The 16,467-nt window shown below is 46.9% G+C and overlaps 1 long non-coding RNA gene across 1 annotated transcript; it reads right to left on the bottom strand.

Moving 5' to 3' along the window:
- Positions 1 to 398: 398 nt before the first annotated feature.
- LOC140913819 (uncharacterized) lies at positions 399 to 8,511 on the bottom strand. Its single transcript, XR_012159667.1, has 3 exons — positions 8,259 to 8,511; positions 2,345 to 2,503; positions 399 to 522 (listed from the first exon to the last, which is right to left on the bottom strand). It is a non-coding gene; the product is annotated as an uncharacterized LOC140913819 (long non-coding RNA).
- Positions 8,512 to 16,467: the final 7,956 nt, after the last annotated feature.

The following is a 16,467-nucleotide window of genomic DNA, read 5'->3' as shown; positions in this document are numbered from 1 at the left end:
AGGGAAACTGAGGTAGCAATGAACGAAGGTAAGGGAACTTGTTACAATGAGTATTCAAACTTCAGGTAAATCCTGCTCGCCCTGCACATTCTTGACTCCTCTCAAGATGGACGGCTTGTCTGTTAGTAAGAGGAGTTGGAGTTGACCATTTATATTGTCTAAGCTGAGACAAACCTCTGTGGTTTTTGTTGCTTGCCTATTACTAACTACTGTGGGCTTTTACTACTGGTTAAACAAGGTTTCAGCTGCATTTGTGTAAGGCTGTAATGACATCTCACTACTGACCGCTGCAAATTCTGTTATAAGTATATGACGTAACTGGTCCCACTATTGCCTGGTTGCTTCTGCTGCTGGGTGTGAGAGCACAGGACCTACATACTTGCCTCATCCAAATGCAGAAAAGGGTACTTCTTGCAGAAAGCACAGGCAAGCTCCTCTCGACGCCCATATCGGCACCTCACTACATCCCCATCTTGGTCTGAGACGCTCAGATTATACAATGTAGCACAGTTTTGGGGAACTCTGTGAAAACAAACACCATGGTTTTGAAGAACTCTCTCTAGCTGATTTTGTATTTAGCTCTCCATTGAGCCCTTTCTTTCTTGCATGGCTGCTTGTGTTGGGTTTTTGGGTTTGGTTTTTTGAAAGTGAACGCTTTCAATGACCCTTTTTCAAAAATGGTCCCCGTTATCTGACTAGCTGTAGTTACGTGTGCTTGAATGTGTGATGTTGATGTGCACTGTTAAATACTTGCCACTTCAACTCCCTCCCCCAGAAGTGGCTGCATTTCAGGGTGACTGGCATGATAGCTCTGTGTATAGTTTATAGAAAAACTTAGTAAAGCTCTTTGGGATCCTTTGAAATGGAAAGTATTATATGAATATGAGCGATCAACATTCTAGGTTTATGTGCCAGCCTGTCTGCCTTCATTTTACAGTTGGGGAAAACCGAGGCACAGGGAGGTGAAGTGACTTGCTCAAGGTCATGCAGCAGGCTAGTGACAGAGCTGGAAATAGAACCCAGGTCTCCTGAGTACCCGTCCGGTGCTCTATTAACTAGGCCACCCTGCCTCACTATGAGCACTGGTGCCTTCTATGGGGTGAAATATCAGATTTGATCAGGTATGTCATGTCTCCCTCTACTGGCTAAATACTGCTCCCTATTCTCCAGTGCTGACATATCTACCGTGTGTGTGCGCATATGTGTGAAATCTTGCCACTAGTGCTTCAGCCTACAGAGGATACGCACCCTAATGCTACTACACAAATGTGAGAGCTTTGTGGAGTATTGGCAGCTTGTCATGATTAATGCTGCTGCCAGTGTCCTGTGCTGAGATCAGAATTTCTAACCCTACTGTGTGTTTATAGGAAGGGGCGTGTCACAGTTCAGGGCAACTGCACCTGTATTCCCCCTCCATGGTCTACCAAAGGCACCCACTCCAGGCTCCCTGCTCCTCAGCTGTCATCTCTCTTGGGCAGAGACTTGCCTCTCCCCTCTTGACTGAGGGTTTTCCGGGCTACACAGTTCTCTGCCTACACTGGTATCCCCAGCAAGTCAGGCTGCCTGAGTAGACCAGTGTCTGTGCTTTGGTTTCTCTTCAATGGCTATGAACAGTGTAGTTGCCAGTAGTTCTGAATAACCACACAGCTCTTTCTAAGCAAGCTTATTTATTCTTAAGGTGAAAGCATACAGAGAAAACATACTAAAAACAATAAATATGGATGCCAAAAAAGCTTACCAGAGATCACCCCAACTCCAACCTTGGGCTTGGGTACATATCATACCCACAGCTGAGTTTTTGCTGTGGTACAAGTTCATAACTGTCTCAGACTCAGAACAGAACAGGCTGAACTATCCATGATTTTCCTTTATACAGCTTGGGCCTCTGATCTTGGCTTGATGTAACGGGATCAGCAGACAAAGGCCCACACCTCAGGGCATAGCTTCAAAAGACTGAATTTTCCATAACAGAAGGTGGGGGACTGCATTAACCTCACCCTAGATGTTTTGTAGAAAATCCATTTCACACGCATTATCCCAAAAGTCCACTTGTGCCTGGCACACTGTTCAATACAGTCCTTTGAACATCCAGGCCTTATATCCCATCACCTGCCTAGAGAGCTTACATGCAATCCTGGCCCATAATGATACATAAACTTTGCTTTTAGTACAATGGACCCCAAAGAGGCCTCAACTTAATTCCATAAGTTATTTCCAGGGATATGGCAGGAAACTGCCTTTTCTGTCACAGAGCACAGCTGAGTACAGCATTCATTAGCTGGACTCTGCTCTTCTTATTACCTCTTGTAGCTGACATGCTGTGTACTGAATGGAAGGGAGTTACCTGAGAGGAGGAGGCAGCGGCGTCTGCGGAGAGGTGTTTGTCGATCCTGTATCAGAGCGAGCACCCAGGGTATAAGTCATCACCATCTCAAACTGGACACTGGAGTTGTTATCCTCATTGGGAGGGAGCACAGTCTGGGACCAGCAGCAGCTGGAGAGTCTAGAGGAACACACGGGAATGCACAAGAGGGAATATTTGAAAGCATCTGCATGATTAGCTGTAAATCAAATAAGAGTTTGACTTGGCCATTCCTGAGAAGTGATTTTTTTCCAGCTACTACTGTGTCCAAACTCCTCCTCATCATCATCATTGAACCCCTAGAAAAGCTGTCTAGATTCGAGAAAACCAATGTAAAATCTAGTTCAACGATGTTTCCATTTCCTGTTAGGGCAAATTCTCTACAACCCTACTGACTTCAGTGGGTTAAAATATGTGCAAAATTTGACCCTTCCTTTGAAAAGGAGATTTGACCTACTTTAATATTGTTTGAGTGTAGTGAGTTCTCCAGATTCACTATAGTTTCTTTTCTTATTGCATTCCCATGTCTCACTGCTGAGATGGTGCGAGCTGCTTTTGTGATGGGTCCTACAAAAACCCATCTTTCTCTGCGGCCTCTTCAGCAGCAGTGAACTAACAGGGCAGTTCTGGGAACAGCAGAAGTTAACAGGATGGGGTACAAACTAAGTTGTTTTGAGGTGAGATGGCTGCGGCATATGCTGGCTCCACAACAGATTGGCTATGTTAATTTCAGCTTCATTGTAAATGAAGGGAAAAGAAACTAGGGATCTTTTGACAAATGAAAAGGGATGTGATGTTTTTGTTTTGTTGTTTGAGTTCCCTAGAGAGAGGATTAAAATCAGCTGAGCGCTCAGTTCAGTGCTACTTTAAAAATACTCAGCTGTGCCCATTTTCTTCCTATGATACTAGGGCCTGATCCTGCAAGCTGCTAAGGCCCAGATATTTAAAGGTATTTAGGCTTTGCTCTGCTTTTGAAAAATTGGACTTTGCCATCTAAGTCTCTTAGGTCCGAGGATCTGGACCTTACGCCGTGCAATGCTGAATGGAGAAATGTCCAAATACCTTTTAAAAATCTGGGCCTAAGAGCCCGCAATCCTCACTGGGGGTTGGGAACCCAGCACTTTGCATGGAGTGCTTAGCACTTCACAGCATCAGGCCCCTAGCACATAACTGCATTAGAAATACTGGTCTCAGCGCAAGACATTTCCTGGGGAATTAATATGTGATGGGCTGAGTGGTACTTCGTTTCATTTCAAGCTATCCTGACTTCCAGGCGGCCATTAGCCACCAGGAAGTGCTTTGGGCCCAGGGCTATTAAATGACCATTACTTAGACTTCATCCGTATTAGAGGCGATATCTATTTAGAGGAGGATCATTTTTTATAATTTTATTTCTTTATTTAGCATCGTCTGCTATCAATTAGCTAGGGAGTCTGTCTGCGTTATTGCTTTAGAGTAGCCTTATCATATAATAGCTTTACATTATTATTATTATTGCTGGTGAAAGAGGCCAGCTCTGGAGGAGGATGTCTGCTGAGTCCCAGAACAGGCAACAGCATGGGCAACAGCAGGGCAAGCATCTCCCAGTGGTACCCTGTCATCGAGTCCCAGCGGTGCCTAAGGAGGTTGGAGCAGGAGAGGGAGCGCCCTTGGCCACACCCAAAGAAGCAGGGGTGGGTGGGAGCGTGGGGGGTGTGCTGGGGACCCAAGCCAGGGAGTGGAGGGGGAGCTATGCTGTCTCCAGTTCTCCCTCACTGTATCCCTTGCCTGCAGCCCATTGCTTCCCTGGGTGGCTGGTTCAGTCTCTAGATTCTTGCTGATTCTTGGCATCCGAGCTAAGGCTGCTCGTTAGAGCCAGCTGTGGTAGTGGGGCTGGGGCTCCTTGACGCGAGGGCAATATCGCTGAAGGCCTGGCCTGAGATCATGAGCTTGCTTCACGTGGGTCCCGGCATGCCGTTGGTCAATAGTGACTTGCAGACGCTGGACCTTTGTACTGCTAGGGCACTGGCAAAGTGGCTGTTGACCACCACTTGAGCACTGGTGTTTTGGGTGTCTCGCACTCCTTTAACACTGAGGATCTGGAAACCCCTGTCTGGGGGCTGGAGGCAGTTAGTAAGCCATTTAGATTTGTCTGGCGTTAGGAGCCTTTCAGGGTGTTTCCTGGGGGGCGGAGGGGAGCAAGTGCTTTGACACTGGATTGGAGAGAGCAGGTGATTCTGAACTGGAAATGGTTAATTTTGGTCTTGGACATTTGGAAAGCAGCTGGGAGTCTGGGGTGTGGAGATGAGAATGCTAAGATGTCACCCAGGGTTAGAGCAATAGTCAACGATATCCTTCCAAGGTACATTTTTTTTGTTGCTTCTGTATTTCTCATAGATTCTAAGGCCAGAAAGGACTATCAGTCCGCCTAGTCTGGCCTTCTGTGCAACGCAGGCCAGAGAACTTCACCCTGCCCCTCCTGTACTGAATGCAGTCACTTATTTGGCTAAAGCCCATCTTCCAGGAAGGTACCAACTCCTGATTTGAAGATGACTGAAGGGGAGAAGCCTAGGGCTAGCTCCCCAGTTGCTGTAAGTCTGTGCAGCTCCACTGACTTTAGCAGAGGCAGGATGACTGAAACCAGTGGAGGATCTGGCCCACGCTGTCGGAACCCCTGTTACATGCAAATCACCCCACCTCGCTCTTTAATCCTGCCACACAGTTGTACCGAGAGGAAGTGATACACATTTGGCATTAATCCCTGCCTGAGAGTCCCTCACACCAATTTCCAGAGAAGCTGTCTGCTTCAGCTAGTCCTCATTAAGATAGTTACTAGGGACCTTGACTTAAACTTTACTTCAAATACGAGCGATGTTAAACAGAGGTGGTCCAAGTGCCAAACCCTTCCAGAGTAGCTAAAATAAAAAGTCAGGACAAGAAACACAGTGAATCTGAACAGCCAACAGTACCCATCATGCCTTGGGACAAATATGCAAATGACAATGGGCCTGCCTTGGAACAGCTAATCAGTATAATGCCCCTTGTGGCTGCAGTTAGCTGTCACTCTGTGGGAGTAGAGTGGCAGAGTTTCATGGGAATCCCATGGGCGGATCATATTATCAGTTGTCCAAGAGACCTTGTAAGTGAATGGTGCAGTAGTGACCTTTGTTGCCTTGTGGTCACTGTGCCGCAATTCGGTGTCTCCGGGGATATAGGATTTGCCATTCTGAGACTGGGGAGCAGTGCCTGATGCACCAGAAGAAGGTAGTTTGGGGAAGGAGGGAGGAGGCATAGTGCTTGATATCACTGTAGTAGAATGCTGTGCACTGCTGTTTGTATTACAATAGCACCTCCAGGCCCCAGCTGAGATCAGAGCCCTGTTGTGCTTGGCTCTGTACATGAACCTAGTAGGAGAAGGGCTTACCATTTAAATAGGCAAGACGGATGGTGGGAGAAAGGGAGTATTATCACTTCCATTTAACTGGTGAGGAACTGAGGAATGGAGAGGGGCTAGACTCATAAAGACACTGAGGTGTGGTGATGCTCAGCGTCGCCATGCCAAACTTTTAGGCCCCTGGAAAATCACTGGGATTCACAAAGGGGGTTAGGCGCCCAGGCTCCCTATGCAATGACAGGGGACTGATAGAATGGGATTGATAAAAGCCAGCATGCTAGGGTGCTCCTTGCCTAAGATAACCCTTATGGGAAGAGTGCTAAGCCCTGTCCCTCTCACAGAGATAGGTACCTAAGTCCTGACTGCCAGGAGGCACCTCCCTCTACTTGGGATTCTCAGCTGCAAACCCTCACTTGGAGATAGGGGCCTGTTTTTGCAAGAAGCCAGACAGGTGCAGTGGGCCCAGGGGAGGCCCTCCCTTATAACTTTTAGCCCAGTGGTTAGGGTACTCACTTAGGATGTGAGAGACCCCTAGTTCAAGTCCCCCCTCCACCTGAGGGGGAGAAGGGATTTGAACAAAAAGTCTCCCGCCTCTCAGGCGGGTGCTCTAACCTCTGAGGTATTCTGATATAGCCTCCCTCGACTGTTGAAGCTTTTCCACTGAGTGACAGAATGATTGGACCACACAGAGAGAGAGAGAGCAAGCTTGAGAAGGACTCTGTAGCCTGCTGATCAGAGCACTCACCTGCAGCATGGGAGATGCACAATCCAGTTCCCTGCTCCAATGACTGTTTACATTATTTATTCAAAGTGGAATGGCTTCAACAGGAGAGACTGAGGGAGCGGTACTATACCCTTCATCATCTTTGTTGCCCTTCACTGAACCTTTTCTAGTTCCACTATATCCTTTTGAGGTGGGGCTCAAAACACAGTATTCAAGGTGTGGGCTTTGGGCACCATGGATTTATATAGTATTTTCTACCCCCTTCTAATAGTTCCTGCCAAACTGTTTGCCTTTTTTACTACTGATGCTATGCATTGAGTGGAAGTTTTCAGAGAACTATCTACAGCAGTGGTGGGTAACCTGTGGCCCATCAGGGTGATCTGCTGGTGGGCCGTGAGACAGTATTTACATTGACAGTGCACAGGCATGGCTGCCCGCAGCTCCCATTGGCCGGGAACGGCGAACCATGGCCACTGGGAGCTGCGGGCAGCCGTGCCTGCAGACGATCAATGTAAATATTGTCTCACAGCCCGCCAGCAGATTACCTTGATGGGCTGCACTGCCCACCACTAATCTACAGTGATCCCAAGATCTTTCTTGGGTGATAACAGCTAATTTAGAACCCATCATTGTATAATTGGAATTATTTTTTCCAATGTGCATTACTTTGCGCTTTTAAGTGTTGAATTTCATCTGCTATGTTGTAGCCTGGTAGCCCAGTTGTATGAGATCCCTCTAACTCAGTCTGCTTTGAACTTCACTATCTTGAATAACTTTGCATCGTCTGCAAGCTTTGCCACTTCACCATTGACCCCCTTTTCCAGATCATTAATTAATATTTTGAACAGCACAGATTCTTGGGGGACCATGCTGTTCACCTCGCCATTTATTCCTTTCCTTTGTTTCCTGTCTTTCAACCAGTTACTGATTCCTAAGAGGGCTTTCCCTCTTATCCCATGGCTACCTAGTTTCCTTAAGAGTCTTTGATGAGGGACCTTTTCAAAGGCTTTCTGAAAATCCAGATACACTATATCAACTGGATCACCCATATCCATGTGCTTTTTGACTCCCTCAAAGAATTCTAATAGATTGGTGAGACATGATTTCCCTTTTCAAAAGACGCGTTGACTCTTCCCTCGACATATCATGTTCAAGTATGTGTCTGATAATTCTGTTCTGTACTATAGTTTCAATCAATTTGCCTGATACTAAAGTTAGGCTTACTGGCCTGTAATTGTCAAGATCTCCTTTGGACCCTTTTTTTAAAGAAATTGGTGGTACATTAGCTATCCTCCAATCGTCTGGTACAGAGGCCGATTTAAGTTACATACCACAGTTAGTAGTTCTGCAATTTCATATCTGAGTTCTTTCAGAACTCTTGGGTGAATACCAGCTGGTCCTGGTGACTTATTACTGTTAAATTAATCAGTTTGTTCCAAAACCTCTTCTACTGACACATCAGTTTGGGACAATAGTTCAGGCTCGCTGCGCCAAAAATAGCTTTGATGTGGCTATCTCCCCCCACATTCTCTGCAAGGAAGGCAAAGGCTGTTCCTGACTAGCATCGCAAACCCACCTCCCCACCACAATCATCACCCTTGTTTGCAGTCTGAGCAGAGAAGCGACCGGCTGGATTTGGCTTTTCCAACCCTCGAAGGGTTGCCTGCAGGTCTGGCTGAGGCATGCCAGTGGGGCAGTGCGTGAGGCAGCTGGAGCTTCCATGCTCTGTGCCTGTCAGCCAAGCACTTTTCACCAGGGCCACATTCACTGAAGAGGTTAACAAACACCACCCACCTTACCTCATGGGGAAGGATCCTGGGGAAGCAGGGAAGATGGCCGCCTCTCCCTCTAGCTGGCACGGGACTGTGGAGTTCTGAAAACCTGCGGCGGGGATCCTGGAAGTGCAGTTCATAGCCCTGCAAATCCCATCTTCAGTACTGGAACAAGGAGAAGCAATCCCTCGGTAATATAAAAGTACCTGACAATGGCATGTGAACAATTAATACCACATCCCCTGGCAGCATGAGAGACTCTTACAGCACTTCATTCCTTTGCTTCCAATCTCAGAGGAATGTTTGCAGAGTGGGATCCCTGCCCTATGTGCAATTAGCCAGCTATGAATTCAGAGATCTGCTATAGCTGCCATGTAGCTGAATTTTGGCTAGCAGCAGGTTGTAGATTCAGGGCTGAATTTTCCAAGCCAGAGGGCAGAGACTGGCATGTGCAAATATCAATAACTGGTTGCAGCTGGGGCAACGCACAGGCATTTGGCCTGCAAGATGCCCACCTGGCTGTTGGCACGGGCTGGTGCCCAGTGCACGCCTGCACTTGTGGTACTTGTGGTAGCAAATGCAATTGCCCATGCAAATGGGCTTCTACCTTTTGGAGATCTGGCGCACACTATACAGTCAAATGTTCATGAGATCTTTAAAGCAGAGGCCCCAAAGTGTGGGGCGCACCCCCTAGGGGGGCACAGAGGAACATCGGGGCGGGGGTATTCTCCGCCCCCAGTTCTGCTCTAGTCCCTCCCGCAGCCGCGCCTCCGGCTCCCAGCCCTGCGCCTGGCCCAGTCCCCAGCCTTGGTGTGGCTCCGCTCCTGGCCCCGTGCCAGCCCCCAGCCACAGCCACTGGTCACAGCTCCATTTCCGGCCCAGGGCTGAGGCTGGGGGAAAGGCCGGGAGCAGATCCACACCTGGCCGCAGGCCCAGCTGCCAACCCCAGACCCATCCCCTTGCTCCTGTCTGTATCCCCCCCAAGCTGTGGCCCCATTCCTGGCCCCAGCTCTGGGGGGGTGGGGATGGGGAAGGGTGAGGGGGGCAAGAACCTCAAAAGTTTGGGGATCACTGCTTTAAAGTCATGCCATGTGCACTGGAAAGGTTGATACATGTTCTGCAAAATCATCCTGCAACTATGAATAATCCCCTCTGGTCACACACTTACCCCATCCCCTCCACAAGCCCAGTGGGCACCGAGGCTGAGGACCTGGTCCAGTATATTCACTGGTGCTTCATGCATAATGTGATTTCTCTTGGTTTCTGTGCTTCTTAAGCACAGGCATCAGTTAATGTACCCACTGCAGCAGGAGATGTGACAGAGCCCTGCACTATTTAAAACATAGGGTTGGATGCTCAGCTGTTGGAAAATGGCTTTGCTTCACTGAGACCCATTTACATCTGGCCTAGAGCTTGTAACTCTTAAATAGTTTTGGTGTTCAGCTCTTTTCTCCTTTAAAATGACCCCTCCTGCTCTTGTGAGCCCTTTAACACAGTCAAGATGGTGGCTGTGTCTCTTCCAGACTGGAAGAAGAGAATAAAATAACACTCATGAAAATATAAATCAGTCAGGAATGCTTCCATTCTGTTCAATGTTCCCAGATGTTTTTTTCTAGGGGCTTATGTGACATGTGGGCGTGTAGCTGGGTGAAATTCTGGAGGATTGAGGTGAGCCCATTTTTTTTCCCCCTGTAAACGGCACTGTACACAAGTATAAGACAAGGTGTAGAAGTGGAACAGAGGGACTCCTTTAGGATCGGTAACTAGACTGATGGGTAAATAAAGAAGACAAAGACTCTGTTGGCTCAATAGAAGAAGCCTGTAGTAACGAGAGCTGGCTAAAGACAAATTGGGGCATGCCAGGACTGTGTGAGAGAGCCTTGGGAAGATGGGACCTAATCCACATGCTCTTTTTTAGGGCTGGGAGAATTTGATTAAGTTCTAGATCTAGCTGCAAAATTCGGCAAAGCGGATTTGAGCCCTGCCATGGCGCACTCATCATTACATCACAGCACTACATTGTGGTGACAGTACCCCAGCCCAGCCGAGTCTGTGCTCTGGGGTTGGGCGCCAGGAGCAGAGGGTTCTCCCTGAGTTTCCTCATATGGTCAGCCCAGACGGGCTGGGAGACTCTTGAGTCTGGATTCCTAAGTAGTTGCTACATTCTTCCGACTCAAAACACTTCAGAGCTGTGGGAGCAGCACAATGCAGCTCTGTAATTAGTCTTCCAGGGGCTGGGTCTTTTAAATCTATTGCATCATTTGCCTAAAAACTGCAGTCTTACCAGGTGTGCAGCCTGCTCCTGCCACCCGTGCTCTGGGAATGGAAGACATCAGCTGACATGACATACTTTGTAGCACAGTATTCGCTGCATAACTATTACAATTACGGATGGGGCTTTTGAAATCCAGACCCTAGCAATGTGTATCAAAGGGGATGAAATCGCAATGGAACTTGAGCTCCTAAGTCATTTTGGGTGCTCTTGAAAATCCCACCCTAAAGCTCTATGTACCAGCAAAACACAGGGTTTGATTAGGCAGCCAGTTAAATAGTAACATCATAGTATAAAGTCCAGGGAACCCACACTGGGCTTCCGTTTAGTAACAAAAGATGCAAAATGCACTAAATGAGAAGAAACCCACCTGTGTTGTGTTGTCCTCCTGGAAGGAGGACTGCAGGCTCAGGGAGGATCCTAGGTAAGAGAAATCCACGGAGAGAACCCTTCCAAAGGACAACACAGTTATCCAGAGGGAAAAGGACTCGCACCTTCCCAGAATCTCCATGCTCTGTGCTGATCGCGTGCTAGCCAGAGATATCGAGCATACAGCTCCCAGATGAAAACGACAGGGATCAAATGCCTCTGGTGAAGAGTACCACTGCTGTGAAAGCAGGAGGAGAGAAAAGGGTCTGGCAGGTGAGCTTATGGCAGCATCTCTGATCCATGGACCTTAACAGCTGTTTCCTCATCACAGAGCTATTTAAGGGCTCGAGCTCAGCTCCAGCACATGGAGGCTTTCGAGTTCTGATTGGAGCAGAGGTGGTGCACGCAGCTGTGGGAAGTGGGGAAAGGAGACTGGATGCCAGCCAAGCTCAACTTATGATTTTGTTTACTTGTAAATGAGAGACAATCCAGACAGCCCCAGGCTGCACCAGGGCTCAACAAAAGAGTCCTAGTGTTGTCTATGGTCATTATCAAAAGGCAGGCTAAAGATTTTTGTGTGTGCTGTATGATGGATGTAGCTCATGCAGCGGTGGCTTTCATGTGCCCTGGTACTTCAAAGGAGGGAGGAGGCAGAGAGAGGACACAGTCCATGGTGTTTATTCCCCTACAGTGCCAGTTCCACAGTGCACGTGGTACATTGGAATAAGTATATAACAAATCTGAGAGCAGCTTCCAGAAATCCACACTAGTAGAAGAGGGCCTGGAGTTTTGTAGGGAAAAAGAAAAGAATTGACTAGAGATGAGCCCAACCCAGATGCTGGAAATGTGGCTCTAGGGCCAAACATCACAGCTCATGTTTAGCTTCACAACAGGCATGTAAGGGTTAGCTGTCATGGTCATTTGATTGCCTGCCATATGATACAGTGACTTTGAAAAAGCTAAATTAATTGTAATGGAAAAAACATTCCTCACACTGTTTGAAAGGACAGCAGCAATCCATCTGCAGGCTGCAGGTCAGATTTGTCACTTGAGATTTTTCTGTTCAATGTCTATTTCCTAATTCTGTTTGAAAGAAGGACTTAGTCACGTCCATGTGAATCCCCCATCCTACTTTACAATTACATTAACCCTTCTCATTCTGAAGAGCTGCATGTGATTCGATAAACGGACCCAGTGTTCAGCAAGTTTAAATTGTAATCACTACATTGACTTCAGTGGAGTTCTACCAGTTTTCACCAGCTGAGCCCAGGGAATGTTACCAAGGCCATTCAGTGCTCCTATTTACCCTGTCCTACAATGCAAGGATGGTCAATGAAATAGAAATGCAATACGCTGTAAACAGGGAAGAAAGAGGGAGGGGACCGGATTGCTAAAGTTTATGGGTAACAGGATTTCTCTCTCGATTACTTGAACTCTGGCCCAGTTTGACAATGACCAAATGTTGATTCTATATGACGACTCTGGTCTAGATGAAACACATGGGTGATTTTAGTCCTGTTCTCAGTGGTAAGATGCCATACAAACTATGATGCTAGCTGGTCCTGGCAGCAGAGAACCAAAGCATGGGGTGGATGTGGAGAAAGGACTACCCTTTTGTCCCTAGAGATGATCAAGAACGAAGAGCATTGTTGTGGCAGGGCCAGGAAACTTGCATTGCAGCTGTTCATGCTGTACCTCTTCTGCAGCGAGAGGCTGTCAGGCCCCAGGGCTCAATCCCATTTTAAATTCATTTATACGTTTCTTTAAAACCATGTAAGTAACCTGTGGAACCCACTGGGACAGGAACACCAAACAGGGCCTGATCCCCAGCTCAGTGTAATCAGTGGTACGATTCCTGTTAACATCAGTGGGGTTCAGATCAGGCCCATGGTGAGCTAGGTTCAGAGATGGATTACCCTGTTTTATGGGCATGAATAAAAGCTTCTTACCAGAGGAGGTAAGCTGATTGCTTGTGGATGGCTCAGAAGGGAACTCTTTCTTCTCTCCTTGATACTGCTGCAAAAATGTCCATGTGCTTTATACAGAACATTACTGGAGACAGGATACTAGATTAGCTGGACCAGTGGTCTCTTCCAGTGCAGCAATGTCTCTATCCTTAGTGACTTCAGAGGTAACAAAAAGGCCTTATCTTGTATGCCTTGCATCCCCAAACCTCCCACTGCGTTCAAGGGTGTTAAGGCAGGTCAGATTGCATTGTGATAGTGTTCCACTTTGCCCATTGGTAGGAACTGATGGTGTCTTACTGCTGTGGTGCCATTAGTTCCCATCGTTTAGATTTGTAGAAGGAACATAGAGGAATAACAGCACCATAATGTCAAGTCCTTAAACCACTACTCCCGAATTCTAAACGCCCCCCCCCCAGCATGGGATTTCTGGTTTGCTACTAATGGCTTGTATTGCCACTGCTTTGCTTTATGTAAATAAGACACACACAAACACACTCCCACAGCAAACACTGGTGGCTCTCAGGAGGAAGCAAGAGGAAAAGCACAACCATGGCTATTTATTCACACACATCTAGCTTTTAACATCTGCGGCCAAATCGTCAGTTTTGCTGAGCTCACTGCTAAGAAGAAAAGTAAGTGTGTCGGTTGGTGAGTGGAAGGGGGGGGGGTTAAATGGGGCAGCGGGAGCAAAATGGGGTAGAGAGGTTACTGTAAACCACCTTTCTACACCAATCCTAGCATCACTGAGGCCGAAATGGCCCTCGGTCTCAGAACAGCCAAGGATCAGCTGGAGTCACGGTATACGCCAACCTTGCCTTGGACACATCCCTGCCATGCCCCCTATACAGAGACGTGGGAGTAGATAAGAGTATAACAGGGGTTCTCAAACTGGGGGTCGTGAGATTATTACATGGGGGATTGCGAGCTGTCAGTCTCCACCCCAAATCCTGCTTTGCCTCCAACATTTATAATGGTGTTAAATATATTAAAACGTGTTTTTAATTTATAAGGAGGGATTGCACGCAGAGGATTCCTATGTGAAAGGGGTCACCAGCACAAAAGTTCGAGAACCTCTGGTGTATATTATGGAAGCGTTTGTCATAGCCATGTTTGTAGTAGTATTGTTAATACATAGCATTTTAACTAATTAGTATGTTCAGCGGGCTGCTTGTTATGTCCTGTAAATGGCTTCCTGGATCCAGCTCTTAACAAGGTAGAGCAACACAGATAATCAGACTAGAAGCCAAGGATCTGGTTCCTGCCCCATACTCTCGGTTCTGTTAATTGACAGTAATATATAGAACCACATTCTTAAAAATATCTCATAGTTACATCCCTGCTCTTGCTTTATGTGCTCTAAGAGGTCTCCAGTTAATTTGGCTAGTCCCTTGGCAGCTGTACCCCTTGCCAGCTCAGACATGCCTGCAGCTCTCATGTATGGTGCAATGCAGCCGTTGGATGACAGCGATCACACACAATAGTAGGTTTCAGAGTAGCAGCCGTGTTAGTCTGTATTCGCAAAAAGAAAAGGAGTACTTTTAGGAGTCTCTAAGGAGTACTCTAAGGAGGCACCTTAGAGAGTGACCAATTTATTTGAGCATAAGCTTTCGTGAGCTACAGCTCACTTCACCGGATGCATTCAGTGGAAAATGCTCACGAAAGCTTATGCTCAAGTAAATTGGTTAGTCTCTAAGGTGCCACTAGTACTCCTTTTTCCACAATAGTAGTTTATCGTCACTGAACAAAGGCCTCTGTCTCTTGTTGGAAGAAATCATAACTTACTGTATACTTCACTTAACATGTAGACTAAGGCTGCATGTTTTGGAATTTCAGAGTTTACAAAGTAGCTTAGTAGGAACTGAGCATTACCCCCTCAATGTATATTCTAGAACTGAAGTCAAAAACCAGAGAACCTACAGAGTTGTTTTCTGAAGACTCTCCCTCACTATAATTTAGATTCAGCTCACTTCTTAGCAGAGGATAAACACTCCACAGGTTTGCAGATGCCTAAAACCTGTGCTAGCACTCAGAAAGTTGTCTGCTTTTTGACCTGCCCTGCCCTGGCTTTGGTAGGCAGTTGGTTCAAGATTGGTGCCTCTTGAGGCGTGGGCTGGTTCAGAAAAGACCTGAAAGTTGTAAGCGTGTCTTGACTCTAAGGAAAACCTCACTGTCCTGTTTTCTTTGAAAGACCTTGCTGCAGTGACCTCCATTTCCAGAAGTATTTCTATTGTTGTATTGTGGTACTGTTTAGGAGCCTGAGTTATGGACCAGGATCCTGCTGTGCTAGCTAGGTGCTCTACAGAGAGACACCAAAAAGGTGGACCCTACCCCAAAGAGCTCATGTTCTGAAGAGACAAGATGGAAAAACAATCGGTTTTACACAGGAAACAAAAATTAAGTGGCTTGCCCAAGGTCATCCAAGGGAGGGAGGGTAATGTCTTTGGCAGAGATTGACAATGGTTCTGGGGCTAGGGAAGCTTCTTAGTGCAGTGCTGCTTACTGCCCTGTGGGAGAGCTAAATTCCTGGGCCTTGGCTCTTGCTTGCAGGTGTCTGCCATTCTGAAATCTATGGGACTGTCCTGATTCCGAGTACAGCCTGCAACCCTAATGCCTGCATGATGAGTCCTACATGTATTTTTACTGTTTAACTACAGGCAGTTTGCAAACTCTCCTTTAAAAGCTTGGCTAGGCCTTCAGTTGGGGAAAACCAGTAGGATTTTGCCTTTCAGGGGCTTGGTTTTTCTCTTTTTAAGGTGCTGGCTTTTGACCTCTGGAGGCTATTTATCCATGGAAAGTTAAGCTTGCCTTGCTGTATCTTATGCCTAGAATGAAGCTGGGATACTTGATGCTCCATCTTATGCTGAAGGGCAGCTGAGAAGGAATGCAGTTTTCCCATGCAGCTCTATATATCCTCAGTATGGGCATGTGGATGCCTACGCTGAGCAGACACTGCTTACTGAAAAGTCTCTGATCAAAGGCACAGATGCACCTGAAGTGGAGCACCCCCAGGGACACTGTTTGAACACTTGACTACCCATTCTATGCACCCAAATTCATTTAAGTTAAGTTACTATTAGGTTTTAGTGGGAATTGGAGCTGCCTCTAAAAACATTAATGGAGATCAGCAAAGGCTCTATGATTCTGAGTGTGACTGAATTACAGAATGCAAGGGAAAGTGAAAATTACCAGTCAGCTGCCTTCTTCCATGGTGCTAGCACCTGAATGCAGACAAGGCTTGCTGAACCAAATTCTGCTCTCAGGGCCCAGTAAAGTTAGTGAGTTACATGTACACATTCAAGGGAAAAATTTGGCCCCTTGTGTCTTGTGCTGTTGGGGTGCTTGAGCATTTTCTTCTCTAGCAGAATTGTGCTAACACCAACATAAGAGGAGCATTCCCCCCTCTGGCCTTAGCTAAATTAGGTTGCCAACCTTCTGCACAGTTACCTACTGACAATGATGACTAGTCCTGTTACTTGTTGGGTTTTTTCCTAGTACTGTTCAATGTGAATGCATGGGTATAACAGAGCAGATGTTCTTGATGTACAAGTTTAGTGCTGCTTTTTAGGAGGCTGAAAGTTCAGATAAAATTTACTGAGTTAACATCAATGTAATCAGGAAACCGTTAATT

This window comes from Lepidochelys kempii, chromosome 6 (genome assembly GCF_965140285.1).
Source record: "Lepidochelys kempii isolate rLepKem1 chromosome 6, rLepKem1.hap1, whole genome shotgun sequence".
In the NCBI taxonomy this organism is placed as follows: domain Eukaryota; kingdom Metazoa; phylum Chordata; order Testudines; family Cheloniidae; genus Lepidochelys; species Lepidochelys kempii.
This window is presented reverse-complemented; position numbering and strand designations above follow the sequence as displayed.